This window comes from Amblyomma maculatum, chromosome 1 (assembly GCF_055883805.1).
Source record: "Amblyomma maculatum isolate TAMU_Amacu chromosome 1, ASM5588380v1, whole genome shotgun sequence".
NCBI lineage: Eukaryota > Metazoa > Arthropoda > Arachnida > Ixodida > Ixodidae > Amblyomma > Amblyomma maculatum.
In genome coordinates this window covers 122,638,796-122,651,384 of record NC_139344.1, presented here as the reverse complement: position 1 = coordinate 122,651,384, position 12,589 = coordinate 122,638,796, and the positions used below count along the sequence as shown (strand labels likewise).

Below are 12,589 nucleotides of genomic sequence, written 5' to 3'. Positions count from 1 at the left end.
CCGGATTTCAGATGTCAGAGCTGTAAGATAAAAAAAAAAAAGCCATTGGTCACAATAAGGATATACATTGCTGAGGCCATGTGGCAGAAAGGCCACCCCCCCCTCCCCCCCCAGCATTCGCTCTACTTCGCGAGAAAAGGACGAATAAATAAATATTCCCTCACTATACTCCTGTGTGTTCATGCCGTTTGTATGACAAACACTGCGCAATAGACAATGTCGTATGATGGGTTCGTTACAACGTAGTTACAGGCTTAATCAAAAGTCCCGAAGCCAAAGGATTTTCGTCTCGGTCGCAGAATGAAGGAATCATTTCGTAGCATTTGAAATGCCCTTTGACCTTTAATTATGGCATGACGGCTCCATTTTGCGGCTTAGACCTCCTCATGGCCAGAACCATGGTTTAATACTGCGCGATGAAAAGAGAGCTGTAATCAGCCAATCGAAGGGAGAAAGACTGTACTCACGGAGCGATAAGTAAATACTTGAGCCAGCCTTTCCCTCCTGTGACAGACCATCAGTAGCAATAGTACTGCGCGACAGGTATCGCTTTAAGCTTTCTTGTGAGATGCTAGCCAGGGGAGGCACATTGATTTTGCATGGCTGGCAAATATGTTGGCTGTCGGCGGACACCCACCAGCTCGTGGCTAATGACGTGATGGCTTAAATGACGCCAAGCGTGTACAGTTTTCAAATGTCCGACGCAGTTAATTCCGATCTGGCGGTTTCCGAGAGCGGCTCGCACGACGTGCTCGGCTGACCTCCCGGTGCATCAGAGTCGGCGTCGGCGCCGTTCATGCGACACGGGGGGACAGAGGATGACACTGCTGTTGCCCCCCTGCGGTTCGTCGCCGGCGTCCGCGGTGCATCCGATGGGCGGAAGCGCCACGCGGCCGCCGTCTACGCGCGGGTGTGTACACGCGCCACGCAGGGCCGCAGTCAGACAACGACACCTGGGAAGCCGGTTAATTGTTCCCGTAACCCCCGCGGAGCGAGCGCCTCCGTATATTTCACCTACATAACGCGCGTTCCTTGCGGTGGCGCGTGCCAAAAATACACCGCCAGCCCGCCGTGCCTCCCGCGTTCCGGCTGCAGTGCAGCCTCAAACCGCCGCGCGCTGCGGGGGAGAGCAGCTGTCCAGAGGCTGGGAAAAAAGAAGAGGTTGGCCATGGCCGATATCACGAGCCCTTTTCTCAACCTCCAGAAAGGGACATCGGTCCTGCTCAACGTGAGTGACCACATTGACAGCGCCGGCGGTCCCGCACGAGTTTTACGGTCGTCGGCCTGCATGCCCGAAATCGCGTGGCGTAGCGTTGTAGTGAGCGAAGCTCTTTGCCTCTTCCGTATACGCAGGTGCTGAACCGTGCCGACACCAACGGTGAGTGACTATGCTCTACGCGAACGCCAGGAAGCAGGAATTGCGCTGAACGGAGTTCCGCTTGCCGAAGAGTTCGAGGACGTGCGGTCGTTAACATAGTAGCTTCAATCTGTGGTCGGCTTTCACAAAGCCAGTTGCGACAGACGAGCACACTACCGAGCTGGGCTTTTGCAGTGAGCCTCATGTTTTTGTCTACGCTTATGTACTTTGATATCGCCGTATAAAGCACTGAGGCTGCAAGAAGAAATAGGCAGGCAGGAACTGTTGGAATTTGACTTTCGTTTTCTCATTCGCCGTTTAATTTATTGCGAATTTGCCCGGTGTTCATGCACGTTGCCCCTACAGCTACAATAAGTATGCCAAACGAGTATGTTTATCGCTGTTATTCGGTTATCGCCGTTTGCTGAAGGTGTGCAGGTTAACACACTTAGCACACTCTATCAAACTATCCACATAGTAGGAACCAATTTTACCTGATTCGTGAAAAAGTAAAACGATACACGCAATTCGATAGAGAAAAAAGAGCAAGAAAAAGAAGTAAACCTCAACCCAACCCTTTGTCCAAGTGAAAACAATCGTTTAGTGCGTCAGTTCATCTTTCTAAAGTTTTTCCATATGCTGGCTCTTATCTTTCCCCGCCCAGGAGATGGTGTGCTGGCAAAGGAGGAATTCCTTAATTTCTTCTGGGATGCCATACTTACAGAAGATGAGCTATGCGAACTTTTTGAAGAAATCAACGTTCACAGGACCGGGTAAGAAAGATAACCGTGGCAATTAAGTGTTCACAAGGAAATACAATCCTCATCTAACAGCACTACAGGTTAAAATAGGCAAGCAACGCGCTCATGCCCTTTATCACTATTATTTCTTAGACTACAGGCTCTTACAGGCTTATATCCTCGCACCAACAAAAGCGGTCAACGCCTTAGACGCACAGCGTACTGCTGTGCACATCATGTCCGATGTATCCGATATGTGGAAAGTGGTCATGCGGGAATTGCGAATGCAGTGGTGCTCGAAATGGTTTCTATCCTCGTGCTGCAGGGTTGTGGAGAGTCCACGAGGAGAAGATCGTCATAGAGAAACGAACTAACATGAACTCTAAAAATAAACTGGACGAAATTATAATAACAGACTTAACAGAACAGAAAGATGACTCAACATGTGCATGGTTAAGCTTTTCGAAAAAGTATCCAGCACTGTGGCAGAGCAGGGATAGCTTTGTCCTCCAAAGAAAAGGGCGCTATAACGGGTCACTTTTTGTTCGAACGAGATGAGGTGGGGGCTAAAACAGGGGCGACCGTATTGCTCAACTCTAGGGAGTGCATATAGAGTGCAAGATGGGATATCTTATACGGTGCAAAATGTGATTTTAGCGTATAGAACACACTCTTGGACGGTCTATCTGGCCGAATCAAGTATTCACTGACGTAGACAGGTCCTGAGCTGGACAGGAGTCTCAAAAGTGGTATTCGGAAGAATAAATAAAGAAATGCGATTGCATTCAACCTTTTTTTTTTATTGGAATTAGCAGGCGTTATTGTCGAGCCTTCTGACAGTAGGAGTACAAGCGACGAAAAACATATGACTGGCTTGGTCCCCTTTCTGCCCCCTTTTGTTTCTGAATGTCCACAGCAATTCAAAGTGAAAAACGAAGAAAAAAATTGTTCAACGAAACCTGGCCATGCGCACGGAAAGCGCTGTAAGCCAACAGGTGCACGCATGTTACCACCATTCATGCGATTCGCATTTATGCGATATTCTCCAAAACAACAACAACAAAAAAAAAAAAAAAAAAACACTGAGTCACCTATGAGCGCGTACCTGGACTGCATTATTATTTTAATAATAACTAAGTTTCATATCAGTGGGCTCACAAGCCATAGGGTGGATTTGGCAAACCGAGCTTCAAAAGTGTCACGCTTAGGGCAAGCTTTACAATGTATATATTCTGCATGCTTCTGGGAATTGCAGCCGCGTGAGTATGCACTCACCTGCAAGCCTAGGTCTTCAGCAGCTGCAGTTCTGGGGCTAAATGCAGAGCAGAAGCCTTGGATTTCGGTGTCCTAAATGTGGGCGACGTGACTGGCCTCAAAGTGACACCTGTAACAAAATGGTCCCTCGTGTGCGCGGAATCGTGCTCACATACCCGCCTTTTTCACACGAACGCTGTGCGCGTGCGCGCCTGTCCACTGGCTGAAAACGAACCGTCAGCCCCAAGTGTGCATGCGCGGTTCAACTAGTGAAAGGTGCATGCGACAGGGGGCGGCAGCTCTCAAAACGACACACACGCTTGGTACTGTGTCCCCCATGCACGTTTGTTTTCAAATGGTAGCAGACAAAGGGGGCGCCATGTCTTGTGAGAAAGGCAGATCCCACTCACCGGTCATGTATGCGTAAGGTGTCACCACATGTTCGTGTTTGCACTGGGATGTGTTCCATGCAATGAATGAATGAAGCTTCTTTTGCACGTGACTAACAATCGTCACTCATGGATGCCTTCGGTTTAGTTTTATAGATGCCGGGGAGCTCAGTTCCTTCATATGGAGGCACATGGGGAACTTTCCAACGCTCCTGGCTTCCCTGGAGGACGTGAGCGTAGCTGTTACGAAAGGCCTTCAACAAATGGAAAAGGTTCGCTCGAGTCCTTCTTGCACACACTGCCCAGCACGGACAAAACACCCAGTTCTTCTGTCCTAATGTTTGCATGTATTCATGTAACCGCATCAAAGCACTTCTGGTAAGGTGCAGAGCGTTAGTGTCAAGTGAATGCACAGCGAACCACAAACATCTGTCCGGCGCAGTTCAGATGATCAAATGTTCAAAACGTAAAACGCTCTCCACCTAACACGTATTATGTATACGATTTATTACCGACAAAGATTTAGGTTCCGCAAGCTGTATAGGAAAGATATTAACTTGTAATTCGCAACAAATATACCTCTGAGACGAGCACACTGTTACTACCTGCAACTAGAAGCCAGGGTAGAGAGCCGTCCCTCTTGGCCCTGTTAAAAGGGGACAATGTAAAGGCTAATTTTCCTCGCCCGTCTCCTGTTCATCTCGTTCATTTTCCTTGCTTCTTATGTTGAGCCCCACTCCTCTCCGTTAAATATCTGCAACCTAGCAAAGAGCATTATGAAAAATTAGGGGAGCTGTTCAAGCTTCGGCTTAAAAGTATACGCCATAGCGCCTTTAAGAACGCCTTTTCATTTTGAAATTTTTATTTATTTTTTAAAGTTAATTCAATTTGTTTTTTTTGGGGGGGGGGAGAGGAAGGCGCAGTATATGTCTAACTTCTCGGTGGACACCTACACCAACAATTAATAACGTAAAACTGGAGACACATATGTCGCCGATTCGAATCCCTATACCACAACTAGTCTCCAACTAGAGCAAATGATGGATGCTAAATGGGACGCGAAGTGGTATGACACCACCCTGAAAGCTGCGCAGAGAACGGTTGCGTCGCAATCGTGACACGAAATAAGGTGTGTGTGTGTGTTTTTCGTTATGTTTTCTCGCATGTCTTTTACGCGTATCTCAATTCTGTAGTACGACGACGGCGACCGCTTTTCGGCCGTGGAGCCTAAAACGCTATCGCATAAAAGTCCTCATCCTTTTCACGGCCTTTGCGATTTGCGAGTATGCTTATGTAATCACATTATGTATTTACCGAATGAGCGAGGTGACTTCACGAAAAAAAAAAATGTAGAGGTTCAACAATCCTTGAACCAACTTTTACAAGCGTTAGCCATCGGCCGCAGCCGCAGTCGCTGCTGCTGCTTCGATCTTGGCACGCTTCCGCGCTTGGTAAACTTCTCGGCAATGGGCTACTCTTCTCGTTGCTCGATGGCCTCGACAGCATGTCTCACACGGCGAAGTTATTTAGCGAGATGGCGTATGTGTACGGCCATTTCCCAAGGTTAAGTGAAGGAGCGACGCAGATGGGAACTTCACGAAGACGACGACATTGTCACGTAGTGGTGACACCAAAAGAAGACACAGGTTTGATGGTAGTGAAATTAACTCTTTATTGGGCTGACTTGCGCCCACAAAAGAACTAAGCAACTCGGCGGCGGCGAAAGCAACAGACGTGCTCGTCGATCGTCGAACAAAGAATGCCCGTCGCACTCGTCAACGTTCAATTTAAAGGCTGCTCAGAACAATCTAGATAACGTCGCAAACAGCTACCAGCACAAGCTGGAACATTCTAGAAAGACACACGAGTGGTTGGAATCTTCGAGACAGATCTCGGTGCATCTTGCGCTACAACGAATCTGATAAAGGTGCGACTCGTGACATCGAGCATTAACGAACAAAGAATACAGAATTGATACGTGATCCAGAATCAGAGTGATAAGGTCGCATGCCGGCGGCTGTTAAAAAAACAACAAATATAGTTTTGAAGGTTTGGCGGCAATATTAAGCGCACAGAGCGAGAGTGGTTTGCATTTGGAAGCTGATGGAGACGAGGATGCTTACTGCGCAGCGCGAGAGTGTGCTGCGGTTTTACACGAGGCGGGATCGGCTTCGGTGATAGAATAGTGCTCTCGTGCCTGGGCACGACAATGTTTGCTGCAAAGGGCGAGAATTCAGGTTCCCAACTGCACCACTCATTGACCTTGATGTTTGTGCATGCAAGGGGTAGAACTAACTCTCTAAAAAAAACATGCTTAAGTCTCCCTCAGGTTGCAGAATTCAACGCCGCGTATTAATTGCTTCCAAGAATGATAAGCGTTGCTGCCATCTGCAATCCCACACTTGAACGTGCGCCAAGGAACGCCACGCGACAGCCGCCGAAAAAGCGGGACGCACTTTAGCCACTACTGTTTATTTCTACCCTTTTGTCTACAATCAAGTTACTCCTATGGAGGCTTGCGCGATATTAGGGCACCACAGCGTAGGGCACCACAGCGTCATATTTGCAGCGTCATGATGCCTGCAGGCCACGGGAAAACGAGCAGAGCTAACGGTGCTGTCACATCTGCTTCGCGAAGTTTAGTGCTGGCGAAATGTTTTTAAACAGCGGCATAAACCGAATTGCCGAGATACAGAGCTTGCGAAAAAAATAATTTTTACAATATGGCACGGCTCTATCGTGTAAGCTAACACATTAATGTCGCCACCGCTAGCTTGACCTCTATATCGCAGCCAATAGTTTTGCCCAAATTCGCAACGCGCTGCGGAGCATAGTTTATATCCGCACCTCGCAAAGTTTGCTTTAGGAAATCGCTTTGAAGACGCCAAATTTCAGCCATGCAAAAAAAAAAAAAAAAAAAAAAAAAAACTAAATCCAAGCATGCATCGTTCATTATTAGCCATTCAACGCTAGATATATCGCCTAGATATATCGCGAAGGCACTATGTGAACATCAGAACGCGCTTTCGAGGCATTCTCATAATGTTTTGATTTCAGTGTTGCAACAGTATTCAGCTGTGTACAGGTGAATGCAATTTGTTCTGTTATGTACAGACCTTTAAATAACAGCACAATTGTATCTATGTGAGAATACAAATATACTGAACCGTTTGTTTTTTAAGATTGCTTGGCAATCGGCATTTTCACATGAGCGATATTTAAGAATGAATCAATGTTATCCGTTCAGTTCAGGACAGGGTTGGGAGGGGGAAGATATTTATGCACTCTACTTGCTTGTTTTTTTTTTTTGTTTTTTTTACTCTTGAACGGTGTTTCTACTCTTGAACGCTGAAGCATGACGTATACCTTGAAACTCTATCCTCGAACCGAAAGCAAAATTAAACGTGACGCACACACTTTGCATTTGGCAAACTTAGCTCAATCGGCTGTATTTTTCTTTTCGAGGCTACGAGACTTAAAATGATAAACGGCGACGCTGACACACATTTTTTTTTCCAACATGGGAGTACTTTGAGCCGTGACACATGTACTGTCCGTGGGGTCTTCAGATTGTACACATCCACTAACAGCTTTCGATGAAATCAGATATTGATAACTGGGCTGTCGTTCTTTCTCTTTCGATGTCACGAAGTTCAATGTATTAATGCTGGGACTAGAACCCAGAAGAAAAGGAGAGGAGAGACCAGGACCTGACGAGCAGTTTTTGCAAACAAATTATCCAAACCTGTGACCAGTAAATGCATACTACAGATCTATAGGAGGGGGTTTTGTGTTTAAATATGCAGAGACATCAAAAAGCGGCGGGGCAGGACAAATTGAGCACATGTACTATTAGGAATGAATGGAATGCCCACATGACAACTGAGGTGTCCCTGCCTACGTCATCAGGTGGCGTGTTTCTGGTCCGGTGGGCAAAACGTGCTGCTTTAAGGGGGGGGGGGGGGGGGGGTGAAGGAGGGCTTCTTTAGTTAGGATAACGGCGGCGACGCGTAACGAGGCATCTGTAATACGCGGAAGCCGGCGGCAAGCCTCGTCGCAAGCGAAACCGGTTAAGGAGCGAAAGTGGATGATTTTGTTGCTCCTTGAGACGTTTGCACCGGGGGAGGTCTGTTCAGACACTACGGCATTAGTCGGGGGAAACTCAATATTAGCGCAGGCTAATACAGCCTCAAAGACTCTTTTTTGGAAGTGTCAATCACCTTCTCTTGCATTTCCTCTCCGTAACCTAATGTGCTTTTGCGTATGTTTCTCATTTTTCTTCTTATCATTTCGTTTGTTGCTATAGCAACGCTTTCGTCAAGCACATGTAATCAGCCAATTAAGTCTGCTTCCTGCTCATGCAGAGTGGCTTTATTTGCTTCGTCGGTATTTCAAACCTCTGGAAAGACAGACTTCTTGTCCGCACCTCTCCGAAGAATAGTACTTGTAGAGGGGCTAGAGAGCTTCGATGTACGCCTTTCAAGCACACCTAATGGACTATATATCACTAACAAAAGCTGTAATACATTGTTTTTCAATACCCCTTTTGTCGCCTGAAATAAAAAAAAACAAACTGTGCGGGTTTAAGCATGGCTTGAACCTAGTGATAGAGTGAAAGCTGTGAGTGTTGCAGTGATAACCCTTGTAACACCGCCTTTTCCATCCGCATTTTTTTTTCATATTCTTTCTTTTAGATATAGTTTGCAAGGCACCTTATACTTTTGGTTAGACACCATGGATTGGTGGACCTAATCAGGTCAAGTTCACGTTTTCATATTTTAAGGCGAAAGCCTTTCTAGGCTCATGGAACGAAATCCCGTGCGCGAGAGTTGTGCGCGAGATCTGTCATATTGCACGAGATTCTGCGAGATGTCTTCTTGTTTATAGCGTTCTTGCCATCTGCAATTCCACACTTGAACGCGCGTCAAGTAAAGCCGCGCGACACGAGCGATGGTGTACCGTCCAAACTCGCACTTGCCGGAGAAAGTGTGATAGATACTGCGCCTTTCCTTTCCTGTAAACCCTGTAAACCAATTATAATTACATATAGCACTGCAACGAACCCCGATAAGAAGCAAAAGATGATAGGCAATGTAATTATAGGAGACGAGGGATAGGCTTTCGCCATTCTCCTCTTAAGAGATTTCTAAGAGACCCTCTAATTTTTTTCTTAAGTTGCAAATTGATTTATAACGAAAACTAACTGCGGTTCGCCGAGCGTTGCCTTGAACACAGCCAGAGTACCGTTGAACGCATCAAAGTTCGCCGCCGTTCTAGGCAGATACACTTTCACGCCCTGCGCATGCGGTGCCGGCAGAAGCATTCCTGCTCCACTCGGTCAGCTCTCCGCGGCGGCGCGAGCATGCACAGTGCGGGAACTATCCTTCTCTCCGTGCCGGCGCACGCCTCTGCTGAGATGCCGCTGCCCTGCTCCTCTCCCCAGTAGTGAGCGCCGCGGCGGAACGCCTGTGGAACGGCGCTGCTTGTTGCCGTGGTTACGGCGCATGCGCAGTAGCGGCTTGTGCCATGCACGGCGACCTTGGCTTTATATGGCGCAGTGTCAAAAAAACTAATTCTCCTGTGCTTTCCTTGGTTTCAGTGAATGTTGCCTTCCTTCATTAAATGCTGTATATAGAAAGAATTCCGCTTGCAGCAACCTTACTTCATATGATCCCCACATCGTTTAGATATTTCTGCTCCTTCGAAAACCGAGTGCTTTCACAGATGAGACATAAAAAGCTCTTAGTCATTGTCCTTTTTTAAATCCTTAAAGGGAAGTTTTCTTCACGATTGCTGTTGCCGGAGGCCGGAAGTGAAAAAAGAAAACCAAAACGCTAAAACGCATTTTAAGCTAAATTGGTTAACATGGTAACTATTACAGTTAGCTGCCTTTTTTTTAGCGCTGCAGCGCAAGAAACTTAGACTTTCTGAGCGCGCCCTTTGCCGCGGCGTCAAGGCGGCGGCGGGGGTTGGACCACCCAAAGTGACTCAGGCTGTGAGGGACGCCACAGTAGAGGCTTGTGGGTATTGCTACCACCAGCTAGGGGCCTGGGATTCTTTAACGTGCGCCGACACCTAACAGTACACGGGCGCCTTGCTTTTACCTCATCGAAAAGCGCATTGGTGTTAGTTCGACCGAATATGGACACGTGGCATCACCTGATATGTATCTTTCCTGCTGCTCCGCGCTTTAGGTGGCAAAATGGAAAAGGAGAGGATAAGTAATGATGGCATAATGCATATGCTCCACACACGGCGTTCAAGAAAACGTAGGCGTGTAAATGACATCACGCACATGCATCACAAACCCTCCCTCAAATACTAATGTGCGGGCACGTGTAGCCGTCTTTACACAGATTATCCATTGAGACTTGTTCCTTCCGATGATTGTTTGTTGACAAGGTGTCGCCCTCTCGTCAAATGTTATCTGCCACTGCTTAACTCTGCTTGAGACCATTTTCTCACAAGATGTGCGCAACCATAGAGTGTATGTTCAGAGTGCGTAACTTTTATTCTTTCAACTGTGCCTCTCAAGGTCAGGATGACATCCCTAGCACTTAGAGCGCAATGTCCTTCACCTGGGTTGAATATTGCGCAGAGCTACGACTCCAGCAGCATTCAGGACCAGTTCGTGTCGAGGTTCCTGGTGCGGGAGACGGCGTTCCAGCTCACCAAACTGACTGCGGCACTGGAGGCTTCGCAGAAGAGGCTCCAGGAGGAAGGCATCCCGCTTATAGACGGAAGCGACAGCGAAGAAGACGACGTCGAAGCTCTGCGCAGGCCCAACGGGTTCGCATGTAGCGCCATTTTAAAACCACTTGGAGACCATACACGTTTGCGACGCCACTGCATGTTGTTGCTGGCGATGGGTATTCCAGTGAGACATTGCAGCACTGCCTGGCGATGGCCAAGCGGCCGTGTTGCAGTGCAAGCTTGGACTAGTGACCACAATATGCTCATCACGTGTAGCCTAGATTCTGCAGCGATGTACTAAAACGCCTTACCGCGGCCATACAAAGCACCAACGCGAATGACTAATGCGCGCACTTTCTGCGGCGAAAAGCTGATTAGCAATGAACGCTGCAGTGCCTTTCGCCACCGGCCGCCATTTTTGCGAGCACGTAGCAGAGGAGCTCCTGCCAGTCCTGCTCCGAAAGTGTATTTTCGCCGTGTTACAGTGTGGCTCGCGTTCCACATTCATGTCGATAAGAATCCGCATGCATCGGAAATCGAACATGCAATTGCCGCAAGCAGTGCTTAAAGCCTGGCTCCATTGGAGGGGAGGAGGGGGGGGGGGGGGGGGGTTAGTGATTCGAGCACTGGTGGAAAGAGAATAAAGAGGGAATAAGTGAATGCGGCTGACTGCCTGCTTTGCAAATCGTTTTGTACAAAGCAGAGAAATCATTATTTTTCTCCATCTCTGGCTTTCGAAAGCGTGTTACTGGTTCCTATTAATACTCATTGCGTAACTGTCGAAACGATAGAGAAGAATTCTGATTATACCACTGACAAGAACAAAAAATGGTTGCCTACTTTGGAATCATGCAGTCCTTGTACTTTCAAGCTTGGGAGGGGGGGGGGGTCTCAGACCTCCCCCCCCCCCCCCCTCCGAGATCCCCCTGTCTATAAGCCCTGGCCGCAAGTGATAACTACATGAAAATGCGTCGTAAACAAAGGCCATGCTCTTAGTTTAGGCACATGCGCTCGAGATACGCGAAAAGGGTGCAGCGACGAACGTTGTTCGTGGATTCGGTTTCTCTCTATTCCGGAATGAAAGCTCTGACAACGTTCCAACGCGATCAGCTGGCTGCGGAGGATCGTGCTCTTGCATTACTCTGGACGACGTATCTGCGCAGGACCTTTGATTTCCCCATCTTGTGCATATGTGACCTATAGACATAGCGCTTCATAGTTTAACTTTGGGGTCACCTGCGAAAGTTTTGAACAAGATGTGTCCAGAATAAGCGCATGCAGGAGGGACACCAATTAAACTTTCCCAAAATATGTACGTATGAAATGATATGTCACATCGACCTGTTGCGGACCTTGAAATAAGTCCTTGTGGCATGCGCTTTGTTTCCCGATGGCGTAGTTATTACCCTGGCGATGACTTTTTTTTTTCTTTTTTTTTTTTTGCACACTGCTGAAAATCTATGCTTGTGTCAAGGCGATAATGCCAGTTCGCCGCCTAGCTCGGCAACCTGCTAGTTTAACTCGATCACTGCACCGTATGTGTACTGTGTTTTCAGATGCCAACACGAAAGACAGGCACCACAGGGATGAAGCGCGGACTACCGAGTATCGGCACTCGCGTGTCGACTTTTGTCACACGCACAGCGCACAGTGCAAAAATGAACCACCACCGTGCACTTAGAGTTTGATGCCTTATTGAGTGACCGTTAGGTGGACAGCCACATTTGTGTAAAAACAAAAGCGATATTTCTCAATTGTGGTAACCATAAGGCTTCGAAGCCCCGCCGCGGCGGTGCAGAGGTTAGAGCACTCGAATTGTGTGCCTAAGAATGTGGGATCTAATCCCGGCCGCGAAGGCCGCATTTCGATGGAGACGAAAAGCAAGGCGCATGTGTGTCCTGTGCGATGTCAGCGCACGTTAAAAAAAAAAAGAAAAAAAAAAACAAAAAAAAAAACAGGTAGTCCAAATTTCCGAAGCCCTTTACTACGGAGTCTATAATAGCCGGAGTCGCTTTGGGACGTTAAACCCCATAAACCAAACAACCAATAAGGCTTCCAAATTCCAATTATCCAATATCATACTGACCATTATCTGCGCTTCGAGTCAACCCACGGCGTCGTTGGACCTTAGACCTCGGCTCGAGCATCTCTAAGCA

At 47.6% G+C, this 12,589-nt stretch overlaps 1 pseudogene; it reads left to right on the top strand.

Moving 5' to 3' along the window:
• Nucleotides 1-1,159: 1,159 nt before the first annotated feature.
• Nucleotides 1,160-12,589, top strand: part of LOC146203832 (N-terminal EF-hand calcium-binding protein 1-like) — a 15,709-nt pseudogene continuing 4,279 nt past the window's right edge.